Genomic DNA, 13210 nt, shown 5'->3' with positions numbered 1-13210 from the left:
ACATATGAAACTGTTAAAGAACACACTAGCAAATCAAACATATCAAATTTGACACAAATAAGCAAATTGGAAATTAGAGTTGTAGCGAGCCCTGGGAACAGATGCTCACTAAATACTATGGTTTCATTAATATTCAAGGGTATCAATTTTCGTGGATAAAGTGAAAATCAGTTTCAAGGATACGTAAATTCAAGGCTAACGCCCATATCAATACAAAATCTTAATAGAAATTGCACTTCAATGAACATTTATTTTCGTGGATCAACTAAACAACGTAATCCACGAAAATTGGTATTCAACGAATATTGATGACACAACAGTATAGCCCTATTTAAGTTCAGTTAAAGATTGCTCCATATGGACACCCGCCATAAGGGCGGTAGCTGAACACAATTATTAAGATGCTAACTTATGATGTTAAAGAGTATATAATCTTAGAATTTAGAATGTTCAATTTATGACTAGTATTTAGCTAGAATTAAGTGTATGCCATGGCCATTACATAATTATGACAAAGGGTACTAGTAAACTCCTACACCTGACGAAATAAACCTCTTGAAAGCTTTCTTCAAGGTTTTTAGGAAAATTTCAATGCCTTTTTCAGTCAAATGCATCCCATCTCCCTTGAATAAGCTTTTGTCGGATGGAGTAATCTTTTGATAGCGAATGTAGCCCCCTTGGTGTGCTAAAAGTTTTGTAGCAACAAAGCTATTTACTCGCACCCCTGTCTTATTGAGGGCATTGTTGTCTCTAGCATTACGCCATTTCAGTCTTGGAAGTATTTGCGACCAAATGATTTTTGTTCTTGGCAACAGTGGAGAAAGTGCATCCAGAGATTGCTCCATTTTTTTGCGCAATTCGCTAGATTTAATCTGACCAATATCATTACCACCACAATGAAGTACCAGAAAATGTGGAGGGTCTTCATACCGTAACAATTGCCTGATTTTAGGGGAGGAGATGTCGCCATCTCATGCCGCCTTTTCCCTGCCCCCATATGTTAGCTTCCATTGGAGAAAAATCAAGATTGGACCCCCCATTCAACCTAGCATGACTAAATGCTTGCCAAATAATTGAGGATCCAACAATCCACACTTAAACAACTTCTGAAAGAATATATGTATATGTATAGATATATATACATATATATATATATATACAAACATAAAAACATATTCAAAATACTCAGTAAACAACTCAACATTTCTGTGCACTACAATATGAACAGACAAGGTATAAAAATGTCAAGTAAGCCGCTAGAAAAAGGGGGCAACAGTTCAAGTCCTCATTAATGAAGTAACTTTGAGGTTGGTATTCTTATATAGCGCTTATAAGCTCTTGACTCCCAACGCCCAAGTTCTTTAATTTGACCATCAGAAATGCCATTGATAGAGACTGTTGTGGCGCCACCTATCCTAAAGGAATGCGATTTGTATTTTTTAATATCTACATCAATACATGACGGAGATTTCTTTAAAATGGCATTAATTGGTAACGAGTTAGTGGTGATCTATCAAAATGACAGAAAAAAGGGCCTACCATTTTAGGACGCAGCATTGAGTACTGCTTCAACAACTTTACTGGACAGACCTTACCCTCTACTGCAGGCAAAATCAATACAACTCCCCTACCAAGTTGATCTGTTTTTGAATGGGCCACATAAATTTTTACAGCTGAATTGTCCCGAAAAAACTGGATGCTGGGGACATCCATTGCATGGGAACTACTGCCTTTCTTGCTAACTAACACTACATGTAACTCAATCACCCTGAAAAGACCAAAATGTGAACACGAAAAAACTGCCGAAAATAATTTAACTTCATACAAGGAGCTGCAAACAACAAATTCGATCTACTGGATTCGGTGGACTTGAAGCTAAAATAACTCTAAATCCGATATTGCGGGAGCAACAATTCGATCGGGATCGAGGACAAAGAACAGTTAATTGATCGGGATCGCCATACCAAATAAATGAACGATAGGTGTGCTTTGTGGTGTGAATGTCTACGTGTGTGTGTGTTTTTGTCAAATAATGGGCTGGTAAGTGGTTACTTGCTGAAATCTAAGTCATTCTCTATTATGTTATTTTGCACTGTTTTTTATTTCATTACTTTCCACGATGCCACGGTCAGATAATATTACAATAGCTACGGTGAACTGTCAGGGGCTTGCAACTCTAAATAAACGTAAAGATGTCATTAATTACTACAAACAAAAACAATACTCGATAATTTGTCTTCAAGATACGCATTTTATACCTGAGCATGAACCATTCATTGAATCTCAGTGGGGATATAAATGTTTCTTTAACTCATACATGTCAAATTTAAGAGGTGTTTGTATACTTTTTAATAACAACTTTGAATTCAAAGTCCTCAGAGAAAGGAAAGACACAGATGGTAACTTACTTGCATTGGATCTAATCATTGAAGAAAACAAGGTAACACTTATAAATATATATGGGCCTAATATGGACACCCCTAGTTTTTATGAAAATATTAGGGATATTTTTCTAGATTTTGATAATGATTATTTTATACTATGTGGTGATTTTAATCTAACTCTAAATCCTTCTCTTGACACTTTTAATTACACAGGAGTTAATAACCCTAAGGCTCGTAGTAAAGTTTTAGAAATTATGGAAGATTTGCAACTTATCGATTATTATAGAGTTCTGAATCCAGATAAAAAAGTCTACACTTGGCGCAAGAAAAATCCATTGAAACAAGGCCGCCTTGATATTTTTCTTATTTCTAATAGTTTGTCAAATTTAGTTGAAAACTGCTCTATTAAACCGGGTTACAGGTCTGATCACTCCATTGTTTTGCTTGAGTTAAAATTTAATCCTTTCACCAAAGGACGTGGGCTTTGGAAGTTTAATAATACTCTTTTGTCGGACAAAGAATATGTGGTAAAAGTAAAAGATATTATTCAGTCAGTCAGTAGCCAATATCTAGACAATGTAGAGAGTGGTAATTTTCAATGTAAAAGTGGTATTGACGAAAGTCTTTTCTTTGAGGTGTTAATGATGGAAATAAGGGGGGCAACTATTTCTTATTCAACATATAGAAAAAAGGTCAGAAACAACACTGAAGAAAAGCTTATTCAGGAGATAGAGTATATTGAATCAAATTCTACTGTTGATATTAATACTTTGGATGAAAAAAAAAGTGCTTTGGAAAAACTACGCAAGGAAAAGTTACTTGGGCATATGGTTAGGTCTCGTGCCCAATGGTTGGAGGAAGGCGAAAAACCTTCAAAATATTTTTGCAATTTGGAATCTAGAAATTATTTAAATAAAACAATAAAAAAAATTGAAGCTGAGGATATTGGAACGCTACATGAACAAGGAGAAATACTAGATTATGTTAAGAAGTACTATGAAAAATTATATGCAAGTGTGGATACAAATTTGGTAAAGATTGATTTAGATAATATTATTTCTAATTACAATTCACCCAAGTTAGAAAAGGAGTTGTCAAATGGTTTAGAAGAGGCTTTCTTAGAAAAAAAGGTATTGAATGTCATAAAACATATGAAGAACAACAAATCTCCTGGAAGTGATCGGTACACTGCTGAATTTTTTAAATTTTTTTGGAAAGATATAAAAAATTTTGTTGTACGAGCCATTAACTGTATATTTCTGAGGAAGGAACTCCCCATCTCACAGAGGCTTGGAATTATTTCATGCTTGCCTAAAGGTGATAAACCTAGACAGTTTTTAAAAAACTGGCGACCAATCACTCTTTTGAATGTTTTGTATAAGATTATTTCAGGGTGTGTTAGTTTCAGAATCAGGAAAGTTTTGGATTATTTAATATCTGATACACAGTCTGGATTTATCAAGGGAAGGTATATTGGAGAGAATACTAGATTTATATTTGACCTTTTATCTTATACTGAGTTCAAAAACATACCTGGTCTTTTAGTACTTATAGATTTTGAAAAGGCGTTTGATTCTATGTCGTGGTCATTCATATACCAAGTCCTTAAATATTTTGGCTTCGGGGAGAATATTATTCAGTGGATTAAGATTTTAAATACAAACTTCCATGCTGCTATTTTACAGTGCGGCCATTTATCACAACAGTTTGTTGTACAAAGGGGATGTAGACAAGGAGACCCTGTTGCTCCATATTTATTCATCATGTGTGCAGAAATCCTAGCAATAATGATTAAACAAAACAAAGACATTAAAGGTATATTTATTAACGATAATGAACATAAGATATCACAATATGCAGATGACACTTCACTAGCCCTTGATGGTTCACCCAAATCTCTTTTTGCAGCTCTAGAAACCATAGAATTTTTTTCTAGTTTTTCTGGTCTTAAAATAAATACATCTAAGACAAAGATTATTTGGATTGGATCAAAAAAAATTTCAGATCAGGTCTATCATCACACAAGATGGAAATTGGACTGGGGGTCAACAACATTTAACGCTTTAGGAATTCAGTTCTCGGTAGATCTTCATAATATTGTCGATATTAATTATAATTTACTAATTCCAAAAATTATAGCTATGGTCCAGCAATGGAAACGACGAGTTCTTACTCCCATTGGTAGAATTACTGTTATTAAAAGTTTGCTCATTCCAAAACTAAATCATTTATTCATATCACTACCAAATCCAAAGAAAGAAACAATTTCATACCTTAACAAAACTATTTTTGAATTTTTGTGGAAATCTAAGATTAAAGTTAAGAGGTCAGTCATTACTCAGGACTATTCGTCAGGAGGGTTAAAAATGGTTGACATTAACAATTTTATAACATCTCTTAAGTGTTCTTGGATTAAAAGGCTTACAAAAGCACACAAACCTTGGATGGATTTTTTATTTACCATTTATGGAAATGATATTTTACAGAAATTGTTTGATTTTGGTGATAGTTTTGTAATTGAATGCTTACACAAGGTAAACAATGTTTTTTGGAAAGATGTGTTAAATTCATGGTTATGTTTTATTACTACCTATAAGAATCACCCAAAGGTATAGATAATTTTTTAAATACTCCAGTGTGGTATAACTCAAATATACACATAGCAAATAAATATGTTTTTATTAAAGCCTGGTACAAGACCGGTGTAAAGGTTATTCAAGATTTTTATGATGAAAATTGTAATTTTTTAGATATTGAGGAATTTAAATGTAAATACAGTCTCAAGGTTCTATGTACAATGCAATACAATAGTGTAAAAACAGCAATTTTTAAGTTTTTCAAAATGTCTAATATTGACAGGACTTCTGTTAAAAGAAATCCTAATCCATGTATACCATTTTTTTTCCAAACAGTTATACCCCATGAAAAGTGTACCAAAATTATTTATAATGTTTTGAATGAAAATGTAGTTGTTCCAATTGCTGTAACCAAATGGAAAACAGATCTAACGGATTATAATGTTGAAGATCTTACTATATGTGACATTTTTAAGATTTGTTTTAATACTACCAAAGATTCTTCTGTACAATGGCTTCAATTTAGAATTTTACACAAAATTCTTCCAGTTGGTTTCTACCTTAAAAAAATTAATGTCAAAACTACTGACATATGTGGGTTCTGTAAAAGTAATGTTGAAACTATTATACATGTTTTTATTTCTTGTGAGAAAATACATACCCTGTGGAGTGAACTTAGTTTATACATTTACAGAAAGACCTCTGAAAGAGTCGGATTTAATATGTCTAATATTATACTTGGCCAACTTCCATTGTCGTTTCATAACAAAGTCATTAATTTTATAATTCTTTATATGAAACAATATATATTTTGTTGTCTTAGGTCAAATAAGATTCCATGTTTAATTGGTTTCCTTTGTCATTTAAAACTAAAATACAATATTGAAAGATATGCTGCAGTACAAACTTGTAAATTACAATATTTTGAAAAATTATGGGATAGTTGGAAATGTATCTTTGATGCTGACATCTAATCTATTTTCATTATGACTATTTTTTCTATTTCTGTTTTGTCACTTAAACTTTCTTTTGTTTCTTTTTTCTTTTTATGTAGGCAAGTAACCACTAAATAATACATTTAGGTGTTTTTTCATAAGTGTGGGTGTGTATGTGTGTGTGACTGAATGTCTTTTCTGTATGTTTGTTCCTTGAAAAAGAAATAAATTATAAAAAAAAAAAAAAAAAAAAAAAAAAAAAAAAAAAAAAAAAACCTCTCCAACAAAGCAGGTGTAATGTGAAGTCGAGCATCAGTGGTACCTATTAATCTTGACATGCCTGCTAACAGTATTTTGCCAACAAAATTTTGGGTGGAGTCTCATGTGCATTGAAGTTTACATTTAAAACTAATTCCAGACAGATAGGTTCTTACAGATGCAGATGACAAACCTCTTACAGAACAGCTAACAATGAATTGTATGATATGTTGATCAGAAGGAGGCCATACTAAAGGTAACCCAATGGAGACCCTAAAACGGTCAAATTCCACTAAACCTGTCTCATAAGCCAGCCTACTATTTGGTGCAATAGAACCTTGAATAAATCTGCTAAACACAGCCTGGAAATGATGGTTAGGAAAGAATCTGGTATTGGTGTTGGTTCCAAGTCTGCCTGGGGTACAAGAGTCCGAAAACGCTGAAACTGACAACGAGACAATGCATCAGCAACTTCATTATGAACACCTAAAATAATTATGACAAGCCTTAAATTGAATAGCACTTAACATGGATTGCAGTACTAAAGTGCGAATCAAACCCATGACACGCTTTGACTTTGACGATTTTTTGTTTAAAATTGCAACTAAGGCCTCGTTGTCCACTCGAAAAACAATTTGTTTGCTAGTTAATTGATTCCCCCAAGCATGGATTGCCAAGACAATTGGTACAAGCTCAAAGAATGTTATGTCCCTCATTGATTCTGTACCAGCCCATTCAGTAGGCCACTTAAAAAACAACCAATGGTTTCTAAAGAAAGCACCACAACCCAAATCTAAATTCCCTGCACTGTCTGTAAAAAGCTGCAAATGCTCATCATCTACCCAGTCAATCTGGGGAAAATAATAGCAGCCATTGAATAAATCTAAAAATGTAAGCCATACTCTTAAATCATCCTTAACCGCTACTGAAACCCTAATAAAGTGATGTGGTTTAACAACACCTTGCATGACATCATAAATAAGTCTAATAAAGGCTCTAGTTGGCGGAATGGCCCTTGGACAAAAATTAAGCATTCCTGCAAGAGCCTGAAATTCCTTCAAAGTAGCCTTCTTCCTTGCCAGAAAACAAATTATCAAATCCTTTAAATTATACAGCTTATGTACTGGAATTTATATTTTCATTTCTACTGAATCTAATTCAAAACCTAAAAATATTAGGGAAGTTGTAGGCACCACTGTCTTATCATCAGCTAAAGGGACACCTAACTGCCTACAAAGCTCCACAAATGTTAACATGAGTTCATTGCATGCATTGTCGCTTGCCTTACCTACAACATACTCTTAAATCATCCTTAACCGCTACTGAAACCCTAATAAAGTGATGTGGTTTAACAACACCTTGCATGACACCATAAATAAGTCTAATAAAGGGTCTAGTTGGCGGAATGGCCCTTGGACAAAAATTAAGTAATCCTGCAAGAGCCTAAAATTCCTTCAAAGTAGCCTTCTTCCTTGCCAGAAAACAAATTATCAAATCCTTTAAATTATACAGCTTATGTACTGGAATTTATATTTTCATTTCTACTGAATCTAATTCAAAACCTAAAAATATTAGGGAAGTTGTAGGCACCACTGTCTTAGCATCAGCTAAAGGGACACCTAACTGCCTACAAAGCTCCACAAATTTTAACATGAGTTCATTGCATGCATTGTCGCCTGCCTTACCTGCAAACAAAAAATCATCCAAATAATGCACCACAGATTCTTGGCCATATTGCTTCCTTAGTAACCATTCTAAACAAGTTGAAAAAGACTACAAGACACTGAGCATCCCATAGGCAGGCACTTGTCAAAGAAAAAACATATCATTTAATCTAAAACCTAAAAGTTCAAAATCTGATGGGTGAATAGGAAGCAACCTTAATGCAGATTTGGGGTCAATTTTACCCATCAGTGCTCCTGTACCCAATAAACTTAGCAAGTTAACAGCATCATCCAGCGAGGAGTAATTGACTAAACAAAATGACTTGTCAATAAATGAATTTACACTAGAATTGGCAGGAAAAGATAAGTGATGAATCAACCCGAATGAACCATCTTTCTTTGGAACTAAACCTATGGGTGAAAGACGTAAATTAGGAAAAGGTCTTGATCTAAATGGTCCTGCAACTCTTCCAGCATGAATTTCTTTAAAAACTTTCTCAAAAATCTGAAGCTCAGTTTCTCTAGCAGACTTTAAGTTGGAACACTTAGTAGCAACCCTTGGACCAGTGTAATTGATGTTAAATCCTTCAACAAATCCCCTAATTAAAAATTCAGCACTCCTCTTATCATAATCAGAATTTTGTAAGTAAGCTGCAAGGTCTTGCACATTAATTGGGGGAAAACCTAGGCCCTGCAGCTCTGGGTACATAAGGGAATCTGGCTCTGTGCGGTTGAGTTGGTCTTGGAGAAGGAACCTGGCTTCTGTACGGTGATGGGGATCTGTGACCTTAAAAATCTCTAGCAACAGGTTGATAATTAGAAGACCCCACACACATAACTGATGGATGAGGCCCACTACAATTCAATCATTATGTAAATATTGACACTGTTGTTTTACACACACCCCATAATTGTTAAAATCATAACATTTTATAAAACGTCCTCCTGTTAAAGGCTTTTGCACTGGGTTAGCTGAAGGAATCATACATAAGCCAGAGCTCTTGGTCTACGACTCCCCATGATGCACTAGGATTTTTAGCCATTCTCATCCTAAATTGCTCGTCATAAAATTTCCACCCTATTCCTGCACACCTTGTAGCCCCTAGCCTTATAGTGTGGATGTATTTCAACAATCCTAAAAAAATTTCAGGGTGAACAACAGAATATATAGATGAAAAAATCAAGAATGCATCTGTCTACTGCTGTACATTTGTAATCTACCTCATTCCGGCACCCAGTTTTTACGACCATAGCTCATTCCGGCAAAGATTTTGCATATTAAACATTTAATTATCTAAAATATTTTTATATATTTCGATAGTCTTATATCCATAGATGAAAAAACTGAAAACCGAATGACGATAGCTTATACACAACACAAGTTATTGACCTTTTTATACATGTCACTACGTATATTACATCGCCATTCCGGCGAATAGACCTGCCCCTCCTCTTAGTACTTTGGGCTGGTTGCCGCTCGGCGCTGGCAGACGCAGCAGGTCACTTTCGAGCAAGTTTCCCCCTTGGCATGCTCTCTTATTTATCTGAAACTAACTTCTAACAATGAGAAAAAACAACGTAGCTTGAAAATTAACTACTGAAAATGTATTATTCATGCCCATTATAAATTTCAAACATGTGGCCGATTAACACTGTTTAAAATGTGCATCATCAAACGCAATAAATAAACAATGGAGAAACTAAAGCTATAAGATATTGGTCAAATATTTCCTCTTTTCAAAATTTAACGATAGAATGACTTAAATTTAACAATAAAGAATTAAAATAAACAGATTTCAAACTGGATAGCTTCACTCCGTCGATGAAAAGGAAAAGGAAGTGCAGTGGGGTTGACTAATTGACGAAGTAGCTATTGGGGTATGCTAATCACCCCCAAAAAACCCAAATAATGGTATCTCTAATAAAGCGATTTAATTCTTTAGCATTTAAATCGAATTATGATATATTTTATATTTACTTTGAACAATAATTGGATTTTTATAATTGAACCCGCTATTTTCCGTGTGATTTGATCTCGGGCTAAAATATTCGCGGCGATGGACTAGAAAATGTTTTTTAAATCACGTTATTTTATTTTTTTTATTCTCTGCGATATTATCATGTCAGTGCCTACGGTTCAATTGGAATCTATCATGTTTTGACGCAGATTATGCACATTAGAATACAACAAAAGTAAGCATGCTATATATGGTTGTTTAGATAATTTATTATAGAAGAAAATGGTACTAATAAACACATTTGCATTGTATTTCGTATTAAAGCGAAAACGACTGGAACACACGGGAGGGGGTGGTTTACCTCATTCGGAGTTAGATACCTGGTGTTATTATTATACTATAGGGTAAATTTTTTTCTCAGAAACAAGTGCCTTTGGTTCGAATCTATAGATGCAGGAGGTATACTAGCCCCCCCCCCCCCCCCCCGGATTTTCCTGATTTTGGGAACTAGGTTTTTTGTGTTTTTTTTGCTTGTCAAGGTATCTGGGGATATGTCTAGCCCCCCCCCCCTTTCAATTTGGTTCAGACGCCACTGTTGTGTGTTGTGTGATGCAACATACCGTTTTCCGTGCAAACTTTATAAAAATTGGGAAGGCTTTACGAGAGCCGATGTAATGAAGAATCATGAACCCCCCCCCCCCCCCTTGCTAAAGGATAATTGGATTTTTCTGAAGAAAATAGATCAAGGGGTCATTTTTTCTTCATGTTAAACGTGAAGAAAATTGACCCCCGTAAAAATAACCCCGCTGTAAACAAGAATAAAAATCAGTTTCCTAGTATCCCGACAGGGTATCTGTATGAAACGCCGGGACTGTCTTATATGGGGATTAAACATTATACGCAGTTTTCTCCTCATAATATTTGGTAGTATATTCATTATATGAGGTCTTTTTTACAGTATTTCGTGTGCATTTTCCATTATATATAGTACCTCTTTCATTATATGATGTAGTTATTTCACTATATTATGTACATTTATCATAATATGAGGTGCTTCCAACATTATATGAGGTGCTTCTAACATTATATGCGGTCGTTCTAACATTATATGCGGTGAACACAACATTACAATGTATATTATGTACTTCTCACATCATATACAGTATATTCATTATTATATGTAGTATTTCTGTTATTATGATAATGATGAACATGTAATATTATGTCCGGTCCTGTCAGCATTCCGTGCGGTAGAATTTGCATTTCGTTGTGATGTAGACATAGTATTATATGCTGTGCTTTTATCTTTATGATGATGATCTTTCGGAAGCTTATTTTCGGAATCTCTCTGGAATATTTAAACGCAGAGTTTTTAGTATGACGAATCATTTGATAAAGTCGGTTTAGGTACGACTCGGTTTGGGTACAACTTCACTGTAAATCTAGCATTGGAGATCATTCAGGTTTATGATTAAATTTCATATTGACAGTTTACCATTTGATACAATTCAGTGGCATCGGAAGCAAATTGAAAGTGTGTGTGTGGGGGGGGGGTAGTTTACCTGTGACTATAAGTCCAATCTTACTCGCATAAAAAAAAAATCCAAAATCATGAAATTCCTTATCGGTGGGGAAGAGGGGGGAGTACTATACCTATGGCTCCAATTTTCGATATCACTATTAATATTTTATTCTTTTTAAGGTAAATTTAGGAACAATTTTACTTGCTGCGAAAAAAAGTGGCGGGGCTGAACCCTCCATGATGCTATATTCCCAATGGTTAGGTGTAACTTTGCAAAATCAAAAAAAAAGCCCCCCCCCCCCCCAGTTCCGACGCCTATGCAATTGAAGTAACAACAGTCCCATTTATTTATTGGAACTAATTATTGGCCAGCCCCCCCCCCCCCATGTTCCAACACCTATGCAATTGAAGTAACAACAGTTCCATTTATTTATTGAAACGACAGAAGGATACAATATGCCGGGGAAGAGGGGGCATCTTGTGTGAAAACAGAAATATGTACATTTATATTCTATTTTCATCACAGAAGAGTTGTACATGCACACTTTTTTTAGTTTACTTAGCTCCAAACCGGACACGTACGGGGACATAAAATCCATAAAAAATAGTTTTACTAAATATAAATTGTCAAAATAAAAAAATATAATAGCGGGAACAGAACATACATACGTTGTCAACATTAATCTGTATGTGTGCAGGAATGAAGGTCTAATTTCTTTCTAAATTCAAAATGCCAATTATATAATATGCAGACTTAACTGATGATTTTTCAAGCTCGAATGGCGTGCATTGAGAGAGGAATGGAAGGGAGAGGGGTGTCTTAAAATTTCAGAAACTGTTTATTCACCTTCATTAAATGCAGATGTAGAGTTTACTATCTAAATTACAAATTTTAAGTAAACGATATTAATTAATTTGGCGGTACTTTAAGAAAAGTTTTGTCACAAAGAATGTATCTGTGAAATATGAAAGCAATTGCCCCACCAACTCAAAAGTTAAGGCCAAAGTTTATATTTTTGCGGACAAACAGAACAGGGGAAAAACTATATACTTCCGAATCTTCGATTAAGACGGGGCATAAAAAAGCTTAAACTTAAAAATTTAAAATGTCTCTGTGCTAACTAACCGTACGAATCGTGTACCTTTGGCAAATGATCATGTATATCATGGGAAGGCCCAGCAATGAATATTGTATTAAGTATTCAGGAACAGATCGAATATTTATTTCCACCCACCTCTTTTCCAAAACCAAGAAATAAGAATTTCTTTAACGCTAAATGGGTATTTCTAAGAGAATAATTTAAAATTTTGGCAAGGTTCTAGAAATATGGATATAAAACTTTACTTTAAATTATGAAATGTGATTTGTGTAGTATTGAAATTATTTTTTTTAAACTTATCAGGTGAAAAACTTAATTAGACAATGTGCAGATCTATTTGCATGCCTTATGATTTGGAAAGATATACTGTAATCCTCATCAAGTATTTAAGAATATTTAAGCAGGGCTAGACAAATAGCATTGCCCGGCAATGGGTACATCCATCTATAAATTGAGCCATTTTAAGGTCCCGTAAACTATCATCCATTTTTTTTCATCGAACGACTACCGAAAAAAAGCTTCCGAAAGATCATCATCATAAAGATGAAAGCACAGCATATAATACTGTGTCTACATCACAACGAAATGCAAAAACAACCGCACGGAATGCTAACAGGACCGACATAATATTTAACGCTATTCATCATCATAATAACAGAAATACTACATATAATAATGAATATACTGTATGTAATGTGAGAAGTGCATAATATAATGTTGTGTTCACCGCATATAATGTTAGAACGACCGCATATAATGTTAGAAGCACCTCATATAATGTTGGAAGCACCTCATATAATGGTAGATTTACAT

At 34.4% G+C, this 13210-nt stretch overlaps 1 pseudogene; it reads right to left on the bottom strand.

Annotated features, from left to right (window-relative positions):
• Nucleotides 1-1627: 1627 nt before the first annotated feature.
• Nucleotides 1628-6716, bottom strand: LOC128160895 (uncharacterized; annotated as a pseudogene).
• Between the last annotated feature and the right edge of the window lie 6494 nt (nt 6717-13210).

The sequence above is a fragment of the Crassostrea angulata genome, chromosome 8 (assembly GCF_025612915.1).
Source record: "Crassostrea angulata isolate pt1a10 chromosome 8, ASM2561291v2, whole genome shotgun sequence".
Classification (NCBI taxonomy): Eukaryota; Metazoa; Mollusca; class Bivalvia; order Ostreida; family Ostreidae; genus Magallana; species Magallana angulata.
This window is presented reverse-complemented; position numbering and strand designations above follow the sequence as displayed.